Here is a 13017-nt window from a genome sequence, read left to right on the forward strand (position 1 = left end):
GGACTTCAGGAACATTCTTCCCTCCATTTGTCCTTCATGATTCCCACTCTGCTAACCCTGGGTGCCCCAACATCCTCTTCTGGTTTTCTCAATCTTGCCAGGGCTCTACACTTGTCATTAGCGTCTCTCCAGTTGATCAATCTTGAGCAGAATTCTGTTCCTTGCAGACTTCTGACTGATACACCTGGCTTGTAAAGGGCCAGTGACAACGTTACACAGAAGGCTTAAGCACCAAAGAGCAAAGCAGGAACAGCATTCTTCCCCTGTTCACGTTGTCCAAAATGTGCTATCCAAATGGAAAGCAACATGACTATTTATTATGAGCAGTATTAAATGGAGTGTTGATACTTTTCCATTAGTCTTATAAAGAATGGTGAGTTGATGGGTCAGTCGGTTAAGTGTCCGACTCTTGATTTAGTCTCAGGTCATGATCTCATGATTCATGGGTTCGGGTCCCCCGTCGGGCTCTGTGCTGACAGTGCAGAACCTGCTTGGGATTCTCTCTCTCCCTCTCTCTCTCTGCCCCTCCCCTGCTTGCTTGCTCTCTAAATAAATAAATAAATAAACATAAAAAAAAAAAAAGAATGGTGAGTTGATGTTAAGCAGCTGATATGAGCTTTGTTCTTCAAAACTCATTACTTCTTTAATTTTGAATCCCAGAACTTTTTCCGTGAAAAAGTAGAATAACTCTACGTGGGGAGAAGAGAGAGTACATCTGCCATCACAGCTCTTTTTGGTGCCAAGTCCCTGCAGTGGGAAGACGGCAACCTGCTGTAGCTATTAATATTGCAGAAGAAAAATGTACAGTAGAAGGAAATTGCCATCAAATGCCCTAAAGTCAGAACAAAGAAGTAAAGAATTCTTTAGTAAAGAATAGTGATGTACCCATTCTTTGCTGAGGTCCTGATTAAGTTTAGTCTAGATTTGGATTATTTTCACTAGGTTTTCATACCAAGGACATTTGGGGGGGGGGGGGGAGGCAAAAATATAAGTCTCTAAATCATTTAAGAGCTTAAGAGAAATTCTCTTGATTTTTTTTATTTAAAAGAATTTTTTTAATGTTTATTTATTTTCAAGAGAGAGAGAGAGACAGAGAGCAAGCAAGGGAGGGGAAGAGAGAGAGGGAGGCACAGAATCCGAAGCAGGCGCCAGGCTCTGAGCTGTCAGCATAGAGCCCAATGTGGGGCTCCAACTCACAAACCAACCCGAGATCATGACCTGAGCCGAAGTCGGGGGCTTAAGTGACTGAGCCACCCAGGCGCCCCGAGAAATCCTCTTTATTTATCAAAATCTTTTTAGCCAAATCTAACAGCAATAGAGCACTTCATAAAATCAAGTATTGCCACAAAATGATGGCAGGATAAAGGACAAGATCTTCTTTTATATGAAAGCTGTCCCCATGGGAAAAGATGGGCAATATAAATTTAGGCCAATACTTTTGGGAATGCATAGTGCTTAAAAATTCATAACAAGATTGGAGATTGAAAAAAAAATGTAATGGATTAATGATCAAGTAAACCTGTTAAAGTAGAAAAGTGCAGATATAGGCGAAGAAAGAGATTCTTTTCTGTCATATTTAGTTTGTGTTTTGTAAGTAGGAGTCACTGTCACTATCTCTGTTGTTAAACAACAGCAACAGCACTAACAGGGATAATCTTGATTGACCAAAAGATTTGTAAACAATTAAGTTAAGGGCTTGTTCTTCACAATGCAGAAAGATTTGCCACTTTCCATAACGTGCTGCTTTCTAGAATGTGTCCAATTAGGGCATAAAAGTTGTTTTCTAGATTCCTAATTACTTCAGAGATGAGTTTTGGTTTTGAGATGAGTGTTGACAAGACAGAAACCAGACTACAGACTTTTGGAAGTTGGGACCAATAATAAGAAATTAGCAATCAAATGTAAACCTTTCGGGAATCGAATAAAAAGTTTGGTGAAAATAGGTTTCAAAACAGCACACAAGGAGAAAGTCTTCTGCATAATGTCCAGTCCCACCAAAACCTAAAGACAGCACTTAATTCAGATATTTTGGGGGGAAAAAATAGGGTAACTTCCAGTTCTGGAGAGCTGACAGATCACAAGCTTTCACCTCTCTTTGAAATCAATATCCCACTGATGTGACTGAAGTAAAACACAACAGAGACTCAATTAAAGCTGAGTTAGAGAGGGCTTCACCAGCAAACCAAAACAAAGATTTCTCAAAGAGATTTCTCAAACGGATGCAATCAAGCTGATGACAAGTCCCCACAAAGAGAACCCAAAACACAGGCATTAAGATTGGACTAAGACAACACCTGCACAGAGAACCTGAGGGCAAGTCCTGCGGTCAAGGTTGAGAGAGAGGAAGACTCTGAAATCAGAATGCCTGAATTCATCGGATCCAGGCTCCAACACCCTGCCTGCCTCAGTGTTCTCAAATGAAGAATGCAAATGAGGATAGTATTTACCTGGAGACCTACTATGAGGGTTACATGAGATCACGGAAATAAAGCATTTCACCGAATGTCTGTCTTACAGGAAGTGCTGAAGCATTCAGAATGTAACAAAAATGAAAATACCAAATTTCAAAACCTAAGGGAGGCAGTTAAAAATAAACAGAAAAATCTCATAGTGTTTTTCTTTAAATAATATATTTTATTTATCCCAGCGGTTCTCAGCCAGGGGAGAGTTTTAAATGCCTTTATTGTTCAAGGACTGGAATGCGTAAACTAACTGCAGCAGAGTCTGTGGGTTCCCTGCCCAGATCCTCAGGGACCCTCTATCAGCTGTGGCATGTGCTCCTGCTAATGACCTACCCCTGCACGGGTCTGCAGTGGGCTCCCCTTAGATGATTTCCCCACCCACGGGTGCCTGAAGGTATGTCCCAGCTCCCACTGGCTCCATTGGAGCCAATGGCTGACTATAGTAATCCTCCCTTATTTGTGGGGTATGCGTTCCAAGACCCCCAGTGAATGCCTAAAGCCATGGTTAGTACTGAACCCTACACATAACATATTATTTCTATATGTACACACCTATGATAAGGTTTAATTTGTAAATTAGGCACGGTAGGAGATTCACAATAACTCAGAATAATCATAATAATATACTATAATAAAAGTTATGTGAATATGGTCTCTCTCACTCAAAATGTCTTATTGTACTGTACTCACCCTTCTTCTTGTGACGATGTGAGATGATCAAATGCCTACCTGATAAGATGCAGTGAGGTAAATGACGTAGGCAATGTGACATAGCGTTAGGCTTCTATTAACCTTCTGATCGTTTGTCAGAGGATGATCATCTGCCTCTAAACCAAGGTTGACCACAGGTACCTGAAATCTTGGAAAGCGAAACCAAAGAGAAGGAGGGACTACACTGTAACGTTGGGACACAAAGTTCCTGCGTCCTTGTCACAAGTTAGGACAGACCATGGTGCCATTCCTGCTTGATTTATGCTACAGAGCTCCCCAGAGAGTCAGGCTGGGTGAACTTAGACCTCTCCCATTCCCTCCCTGCTACCTCGCTCCCTGCAGGCTCTTGTGAACACTTCTGTAACAAACTAGCTTTACAAGAATTGCCACCTCACGCTCTGCGGCCGGGGAGCCCAGCCTAAGTTATAAGCCTTCAGGTCAGGAACCCAGAAAAAGTCTTCCCCCAAAACTGAACCAAAATAAAAACATAAGCCAATAATAAAATGAAAGTGTAAATTGGTGAAAAGGCGGGGAATTGTGAGCTTGATAAATTGAACCAAGAATGTGAACTTTTGAGTACTTCTCAAATGGACCTCTCTCTCTATTGACCTTACAGATCATAGTGCTTTATGTAAAAAATAAGTAATTTGGAACTCCAAATAGTTGAGGTATGCTCATAAAAAGGCCTTGTCCCTACACCAAAAGTTGTAAATGTATTCCTGTGGGTATATTGTTAGAATACAATGTGTCTAATCAAATATGATATCTGTTGTCTCTGAACATTGTTTTTCTTTTCTTTTCCAGTTAACCAATCAACAGCCAATTCCATTGAATTGGTGTGCTTCTATTCTACTCAAAAAGACTTCAAAAACCACAAGAAAGGAAAACAAGAAAATATACACATACTTGCTCATTTGTGAAAGAATAAACCAGAAACTAATGTGACTGGTGACTTGAGTAAAAACAGGGTGGAAAAATGGGAGAATGGAAATAGGATACAATAGAAGTGGGGTAATATTCTCTGAACATTCTGTTTTGTATACCTCTGACTTTTAGAATAATTTTCATGTTTCACATGACGAAAGATAAATTATTAAAGTTGAGCGGAATGTGGTGGGGGCAGGTAGGGGGAGGTGCTGGTATAGGGTGGAGTCAACTGGGCTTTGTCTTACAGGGTCCACCATGCCCATGGGGAGGGGGAGGAACACACCTTTGGGGCTCCTGGCAGCAGGGTGGGGAGAGTCCACAGGACTCTGCCCAGTAGGATCCAAAGCTGAAACTTGGGGTGGGGGGGACAAGGCATCACTTCTTTGCTGTGCTTCACCTCAAGCAGGGTGGAGAAAGTCAAAAAGGTTCTGTTCCATAGATATTTCTCTTGGTCATCTCACTAGAAAGAATGGGCTCATCCTAGGGCTCTTAATGTCTTCTCCCAATAGCAGTTCTGGTTTTCAGGCTTTTCTAGCACTCAGGGAGAGATAAGTGGGAAGCAAAAGAAAACAGTTCCAAGAACACACTGCCAGGTCATTCTGTGGGTCTAGAGATTTTTACCCAATATGGCTACTTCTTCTACCTTCCAGAGTCTTCTGATAGTTGTTTTATTCATTTTAGTCGAGGGCTACTCATTGTTGCTAGTAAGAAACACACAATAAAGTACTTTTATCCCATATTACCTGGACCCAGAAGTTCAAAACCCCCAATTTTTTTTTTCCCTTTCAGAATATCAGGTTCTGCTGTCTTTGGCTCTTACCTGGTTCTATCTGGCCATTCTCTGGCGTCTGAATTAACCTCCTTGCTTCTGGTCTTTCCTTTTAATGGAGATTCCAAAGAGTGACATTTCAACTTTATTATTCCTGTCTCACACGTTGAATGAAATTCTTCTCAAAACAAAACAAAATAAAACAAAAACCTTTCTTTTATCAACTATTTGAATCCCCTGAAATACCGTATTTCAGGACAAGCCAATGAATACTTGACTTATTCCTTTACATACCAGCTTTCAGAAAAATGGGTTGTTGCCTTAGCAAACTCCAATGATGACCAATAAGGCTTTGTGGTGGGGAAGTAGTGATAGCACAATATGATGCCCTAGACTTTTAACCTACTTGAATCCATTGCATATCAATCCATCGAGGTGAATCTTATTTCAATCCATTGTCATCATTGTTCTTTTTGGTATACACACTGCCCCACTTTGACTGAAATGCATCCTTTTAAGACGGTTTCTCTCCTGTAACACAATCCCCAGCAGTCCTCGATATCTTCCTTACTTTAAAAAAAAAAAATTTTAACGTTTATTTATTTTTGAGAGACAGAGAGAGATAGAGCACAAGTAGGGGAGGGGCAGAGAGAAAGGGAAGCACAGAATCTGAAGCAGGCTCCAGGCTCTGAGCTGTCAGCACAGAGCCCGACGCACAAGCCGCAAGATCATGAGCTGAGCCAAAGTCAGACACTTAATCAACTGAGCCGCCCAGGGGCCCCTTCCTTACTTTTTAATGTAACAAGATGTTCTTGGTATATCTTATGCATTTTCTGTCCTCAGACCATCAATTATACATTCTCAAGTTGTTCTAGTTAGCTTCAGTATGATGTAGTTCTTACAAACGGAGTCTAAGAAAACTGAGTTGTTCACAACTTCTGTTTCTTTTCTCTGGAAACGTACACATTGGCAAAGAAAAATAAATCATGAGTTCATAGTGATACTTTTAATTTTATGATTGTATCTTTTTTTATTTTTGAGAGAAAGAGAGTGGGGGAGAGGCAGAGGGAGAGAGAGAGAGAGAGAGAGAGAGAGAGAGAGAGAGAATCTTAAGCAGAGCCCGACTCGGGGTTTGATCCCCTTACCCTAAAGTCATGACCTGAGTCGAAATCAAGAATCAGATGCTTAACTGACTGAACCCTCAGCCACCCCTTTTAAATTTTTTTAATTAAAAAAATTTTTTACAGAGAGAATCTTTTTTCTTATGACAAAATTGTTGGGTGCTAATGACATTACTATAATTATATATTTGTTTTGCCATTGTGTCTATTTGTTTAAAAACAACAAAATTTCTTTCTTTCTACCTTTCTTCCTCTATTTTAAGGATAGCCTTTTGAATTTTTAATTAATTTTTATTTGTAATTATGTAAAACATTCTCATGCTCCCACAGTCAAAACTATTTAAAAAATAAAAAGACACATTCCGAGAAGTCTAGTTTTCTTCCACGGTCCTCTCTATTCTCTTCTGTCTTAGTCCGTTCAGACGCTATAACAAAAATACCACAAACTGGTGGCTTAAACAACAAACATTTATTTCTCACACTTGGCTGGAAGTCCAAGATCAAGGTGCCTCCAGCATTGGTGTCTAGCGGGGGCTCTTTTCCTGGTTCAAGGTGGTCATCTTCTCACAGTATCTTCACGTGGTTGGAGGGAAGCTCTCTGGGGTCTCTTTTATAAGGGCACTAATCCTATTCATGAAGGCTCCACCTCATGACCTAAGCACCTCTCAAAGGTCCACTTTCTAATAGCATCACATTAAGGGTTAGGATTTCAATATATGAATTTTAAAGGAAAAAATATGAAGTCCATAACAATCCCTCTCCTCAAATAGGTGACTGCCATTGGCATGGGTTTTGGTGTGTGTATATATATATATATATATTCCTAAGATTCCTAAAATTAAAAGCAATATACTCTAGGGGTGCATGGCTGGCTCAGTTGATAGAGCATGCGACTCTGGATCTTGGGGTTGTGAGTTTGAGCCCCATATTGGGCATAGAGACTCCTAAAAAAAAGCAATATACTTATATGCATAGTTTTGGTATGCCCATAATTTGTATCACGGATCCATATGTCCATATATATGTACACCAAATATATCAGTACATGAAGATATTACTCATTCCCCTTTACAGCTGCATTGTGCACTTATTCAACAACTCCTTTTTTGATAAAAATTTTATATTATTTTCAGTTTTTTGCTCATGACTATTGTTACGATAAATCCTTTTCTCAGATATAAATTTGTATTTTTTTCCAGTGTATCTTCCAAAACACTGAAGTGACATTTCATAGATATGAATGCAGAGTCAAAGGGTAAATGCATATGCACTTTTACTAGATATTGACAAACTGCTCTCCATAAGATTGTCTATTGTTTTATTCCCATCGGCAATGTGTGAACATGCCTGTTTCTCACTTGCTTGCCAACAGAGGATATGTCAAACTTGTAGAATTTGGTCCACCTGATAAGTGAGAAATAGTGTCACAGTGTAAATTTATATTTTTATCCACTTTAGAATGAATGAGGTTGAGCCTATTTACATATTTAATGGTTAGTAACACTTCTTTTTCTATGGAACTTCAGTTTATATTCCTTGCTCATTTTTCTAAATGGTGGTGGAGTATTTTCTTCCCGAGTTTTAGAAGAGTAATATGTTTAGGGATATTAACACATTTTCTGTGACTAAACCATAAGTATTTTTCCCAGTTTGTCATTTGTCTAAGGAGTTCTTGAATGGAAAAAAGCAAATGGTACAAGAGTGTGTAAAATACATGACTTTATACATAAAATTTAGTGTGTATATAGTTATTCTATTCATATATTATATATATTATACACCATACATTATTGTTGTATAACCTGTTGGTTAACAGTAACAGTTGGTTTCTCTTTTTTATAATGCAGGTGCCTGACTTAAGCTTTGATATTCAAGGCATCCATTTCAAAGAGGCAACCACTTCAAAGAGGGCTGTCTGGAATAAGCACAATGCCAGCCACAGGACTAGATCAAGAGCCAGGTCTCCTCCCCACCTGCTCAGCCCCTTTCCTTTAGTAATATTGGTAGATTTCCATAACTGGCCATTTAGGCTGCTTCTTTTTTTCCTCTTCGCACACTTCAAATTCCTGCTCCTCTTTTAAATTCACCAATAAAGAGTGAACCCTTGAAACGTTAACCCCCACCCTCAACTCCAATAAAAGCAGAAACCCAGCTCCATGAGTTCCCTCCACGACCCTGCTGTATGGCCCCCCAGGTGTCCCATGTGATTTTGAGGACCTTTGAGTAACAGACATTTTATCCCCCAAGGTTTCCTGGTGGTTGTTGCTGAGAGTGTCTTGCAATCATAATAAGAACCACAAGGACTGGCCCAGTCACAACATATAGTATAATATATAGTACATTATATATTCTACACTTAAGATATACACTGAACTGATACTAGTGATTATCCCGGTGAATGGGAAGGGTAGCCAGAGAATGGAGAAAGAACTTCCACTTTCTATCATATTAGCTCTGTTCTGCTTGAATTTTTTTTCAATGAGCAAATGCACACCTTTTATAGCTTTTAAACAAAAAGAGGAGAAAAAACTCATAATTTCTAGGTGTTGTGACAATACTTTGCCAGTATCTAGTCGATTTATGTTGTTTGAGGAGAAAATTGTGCAAGTGAATGCTTAGCATCCAAAGTCCAAAATAAAGAAAGAATGTAAGAATTTCAAACAAACAGAGGTTTCTTCTTGACCTTGATCCAACTGCCTAAAGAAAGAAAAATCATACTAATTGCTTTCCTGACACATTTGACTTGATCCCATCTTAGCAGAACACTGGTAATACTACTTCCTCTGAGTGTACCATCTCCAATAGTTGCCTTCAGCAGTGACTTTGAAATAAATTTTAATACAAGAGACCCATTTCCTCCATGCTAATTTGGTCTCGTAAGGGACAGAGGAGACAAGTAATTGTTCTAGTGATATTATGAAGCTATGATGTATTTTCTCAAATATGTAATTAAAATGTTTCCCTTTTATCTTGGTAAACAAGCCAGGCCAATGAACTCAATCCAAATGATGAGAAATTTTAGTCTGTATTTGGGGAAGAGCAACATTAGTATTCTAAGACTTCATTTACTATCTCTCCATGGAGACATAATAACTAGGAATTACATCATACAATGTAATCGCTTGAGAATTTTGAAGAGAACTTTCAAGCATTCTAAATATATAAGAGAAGGATAGATATGCAGCTTGAGGCATCATATCCACACAGATGAATTGTCAATGCCACCAGAATTTACTTCAGAGGTGATCAACCCTCTCTTGTATTTTCTGAGCTACTTTGCAATGTCAGAATCGTTTTACAACCTCATCAACAAAAATGACCAGGCTTGATCGTGCATCAAGTTGCATCACACCAAGGCTTAAGAGCTTACCAAAAACTCAGTGAGAGACTTCACTTAAGTTCTGCCATCTCACTAGCATCTTCTCCAATGGGGGGGAGCATAAAATCAAATCTGCACTTCCACTGTTGAGGCAACTGCATAACTCTAGCAGCCATCTCTACTGTGATTCCAGAATCACAGAGACTAGCTTCAGGAAACCCATGTTTGGTGTAACTCAGCATGTCAGTAATGGATTTGTGCACGCTGGAGGGTTGGAGGATCAGCTCTCTCAAAATATACACAAAGCACAAATCAAATCACGCTGCACTGATGTTTGCCAGGAAATATCTGCAGTCAACAGAGCCACCAGACTTGCTGCTGGGACCACAGTTATGTTATGTGAATATGACAACAAAGGAGGCACCAGAACAGTCCCAACCGCTCCCTAAAAGCATTCTCTACACCAGTCATGCGCAATGCCTATAGCTAGCTCCACCAACGTGGCTCTTCCTCCAGCCTAGGACGCAGTGCAAACACTCCTGGGAGAGAAAAGGTGGTAGGCATTCATCATTTTTTGGAGGTTAATATAAAACCTTGACCTAAGAGCAGAGAGCATGTGTAGTTGATGCAGTTGGTGTTCTGCCCTGACCCCTATCAAGCAGAGCACCCAGCTTAACCTATCCTCCAGGTGAATCTATCCTCCAGATGCTTGGAGTGTTGGCTGCTAATGGCTCACAGCTGCCCCTCCTGCAGACTGCCCCTACTGCAGTAGGCCTTGCCTGAAACGTTAGGCAGCTCTCACCCCGGGGGGCAGGGGTGGGGGCAGTGGGCAGCCATAGTCAATCACTGACTGATACATGGTACAAACAGCCACCTCACATACCTCAAGGCGAAGTGAGCCTATGGTGCAGGTCATGCCCCAGAGCGTCCAAGCCAAGACCACATCTATCAGGGTTTTCCCACATACTATCCTGCTTCCTCATTCCACTTCTCCTGAGAGCCCTCCCTCAGTATAAGGCATGCATCTGAGTCCCTGGCTCTCCTTCTAGGAACCCTGACTCAAAATGCAGTGGCAAGTTTTGATGGAAGGATAATGGAGACATATGCCCATGGCAAAGGGTACAAGACCAGTTAAAGAGCCATCAAGAGGCCTTTAGCCAGAGGCCTATAGACAGGTGCTGAGGAGTGGACCTGGAAGATGGTAGAGAAGAGAGGGGGAGCAGAGGGGAAAATTCTGCTGCCTCCCTCTCCTCAGGGCAGCCACAGTGATCCGGAAGAAGAGCCATGTTCCACGAAATGGCATCGATAGCCAAAGGTGTGGGGCCACAGAGGGTGGCAGGCTCTGCAAAGACTCCCAGGAACAGCAGGCAGTGGTGCATAGTCCTCGGGAGTGAATGTCTGCCATTTCAGTTCCAAGTCTGGTACATTTTGCTTCGATTGCCAAGCTTCCTCGCCAGACTCATAGTTCCATCTCCCAGGAAAATTGCCTAGTTGGCCTTCACCTCCCTAACAAACTCGTTTTTGATGGATTGGCCCCTCTGGTATTATAGTTACTGTACAGAGAGTAAATTTGTTTCGCTTGCCATTCAAATCTGTACTTCCTATAAGTCTGAACCTCTTTCACTCTCTCCTGCTCTCACCGTATCTCCCAGGAGAAATGAACCAGCTGGAGGACATGTCCATGGTGCTGATGGATGATAACACCTGATGGCTTTCGGTTTCTCTGTCTCTTGTCTTTGCCTTATTAGGATTGTGTCAGGAAGGCCACGAAACAAGGGAAATGGAAAACTTGAGTAAAACCCAAGTAAAGTGCAATATACAAGTAAAGGAGCTGGTCTCTGAGTTGGGCGTTTTCCCTCGAGAGTTCAAGCAGGGGAATTGCTAATGAGGAAAGCAATCAATGATTACCCTGAAGGTTAAAGTAGAGTAATTGCAGAATAACGGAAATAAATATAGTCATCCCAAAGAACCCTTCCTAGATTTTTCCCTCAGGGCTCCTTCCAAAACCCTTGCTTATAGTTTATTAACCTAGATGTACCCAACTTTAAGAAAAAGAGATAGAAAGAGAAACAGGTTTTTAAAAATGTGAGTGATCAAATTCTCTTTCAGCGACTGAAAAGTCATTCCTGAATTAAATCAAGAAGGTGACAGCTTTGAAATGCAAATGATCACTCAATTTTAATTTACAGAGGTTCGTTTTTCATCATTGGTTTGTGTTTTCAGATGATGTTTCTGTTTTCAGATGATGAACACTTGTGCAAATGCTGACTCCATGATCCAGCTGGAGCTCAACATTCCAACTTGGTTGTACTTGCCGCGTTTCCCTGCTCTCACCCCATGGCCACAGTATCTTTCTTTATTACAAATATTGTCATGTGCCTCTGGTACTTGAAAACCTCTCAGGTGCTCCTGGCACCAGGATGGATAGCAGACACCTCTACAGTCTTGCTTCACCTCTTAATTTCTCCTTCTCCAAGCCCCTCCCTTTCCCCCATCTCATTCCCCAGACACCTGAAAAACACCAAATCCCCTGTGAAGACTCACCTTAAACATCTCTTTTCCATGCCTTTACTAACCACTCTGTCGTTTACACCCAGCGGTACTGTGACTCCAACTTACAGGGCTGCAAAGACCTGCTCGTATACTCTAGTGTCTTCTAGATGGTGGGCTCCCTAGTGGGTAAATCAGGTTTTGAAGTTGAATCTGTAGCACCCATTACAGTATCTGACATTAGCTAGGTATACAGTAAACATTTGCAGAGTTAATTAACGAATTTCACATTAAATTGCAAAACATTCCCTTGTCTCAGGGCATCAGCAGCAATACAGGATTAAATTCTACTTGACCCAATCAACAGCAAAATTCAGAAAGGCCAACTTTCTGCCACATAACCTTTCCATGTTAGAGTCTGAAGACTCAAATTTCCACCAAAAAAGTAAAAAGTAGAAACCTGACATTCTGGAATGATACGTTGTTTGATGTTCAATATCTTGCTGGAAAAAAAAATCAAAGCTGTAACATCAAAGCTTTAGCTCCTTAATTTCTAACAAATCATTATGTTTTTAACTTTGTCTTCATGGCAGTGATTTGATGTATATTGGACACTGTAGTTTTCAAGGTCATTTCTCAAGTATTTGAACCTAAAAGGAAATCAGAGGGCGGCAGGGGGGTGGTGGTGGGGGGGGAGGGGGCTGTTCATTTAAAACACCAGAGTTTGATTCTAGTGTTTCTACTCTATTTTAGGTTCTGTCATTCTTTGTTGTACGAATGTGAGTGGATTTCACCTTGTGGCTTTGGATTCAATAAATCATTGTTTCTGAACGAATCTCATTGTCTGCCTGTGTAATGCCCAATACAAAATATTCTGACAAAAATGGGGCCCAAGTAAAGAGGAAGCTGGACAATATGTTAAATCTATTTTCAAGTACTACTATTAATTTCAATATATACAATGAAACTCTAGCTAATTCAGAGTTCTAAGCATTGCTCTTGAAGATACTAATGAGTCACACATCAGTATGCCTACTTTAGAAGATTCATGATGCTGAGAGTCTCTTACTCTAGCTTGAGACCTTAAATAGAAGCTGTGATTATGTTCCTCGATGTCTATGGAACTTTAACATGAATACCTCACCACCTTATAGTGATTAACCTTATAGTAGGGCTTTGATGAGCATGTGGAAATATAAAAATATACTTTGCACCAAT

This window comes from Panthera onca, chromosome A1 (genome assembly GCF_046562875.1).
Source record: "Panthera onca isolate mPanOnc1 chromosome A1, mPanOnc1 haplotype 2, whole genome shotgun sequence".
NCBI classification, from domain to species: domain Eukaryota; kingdom Metazoa; phylum Chordata; class Mammalia; order Carnivora; family Felidae; genus Panthera; species Panthera onca.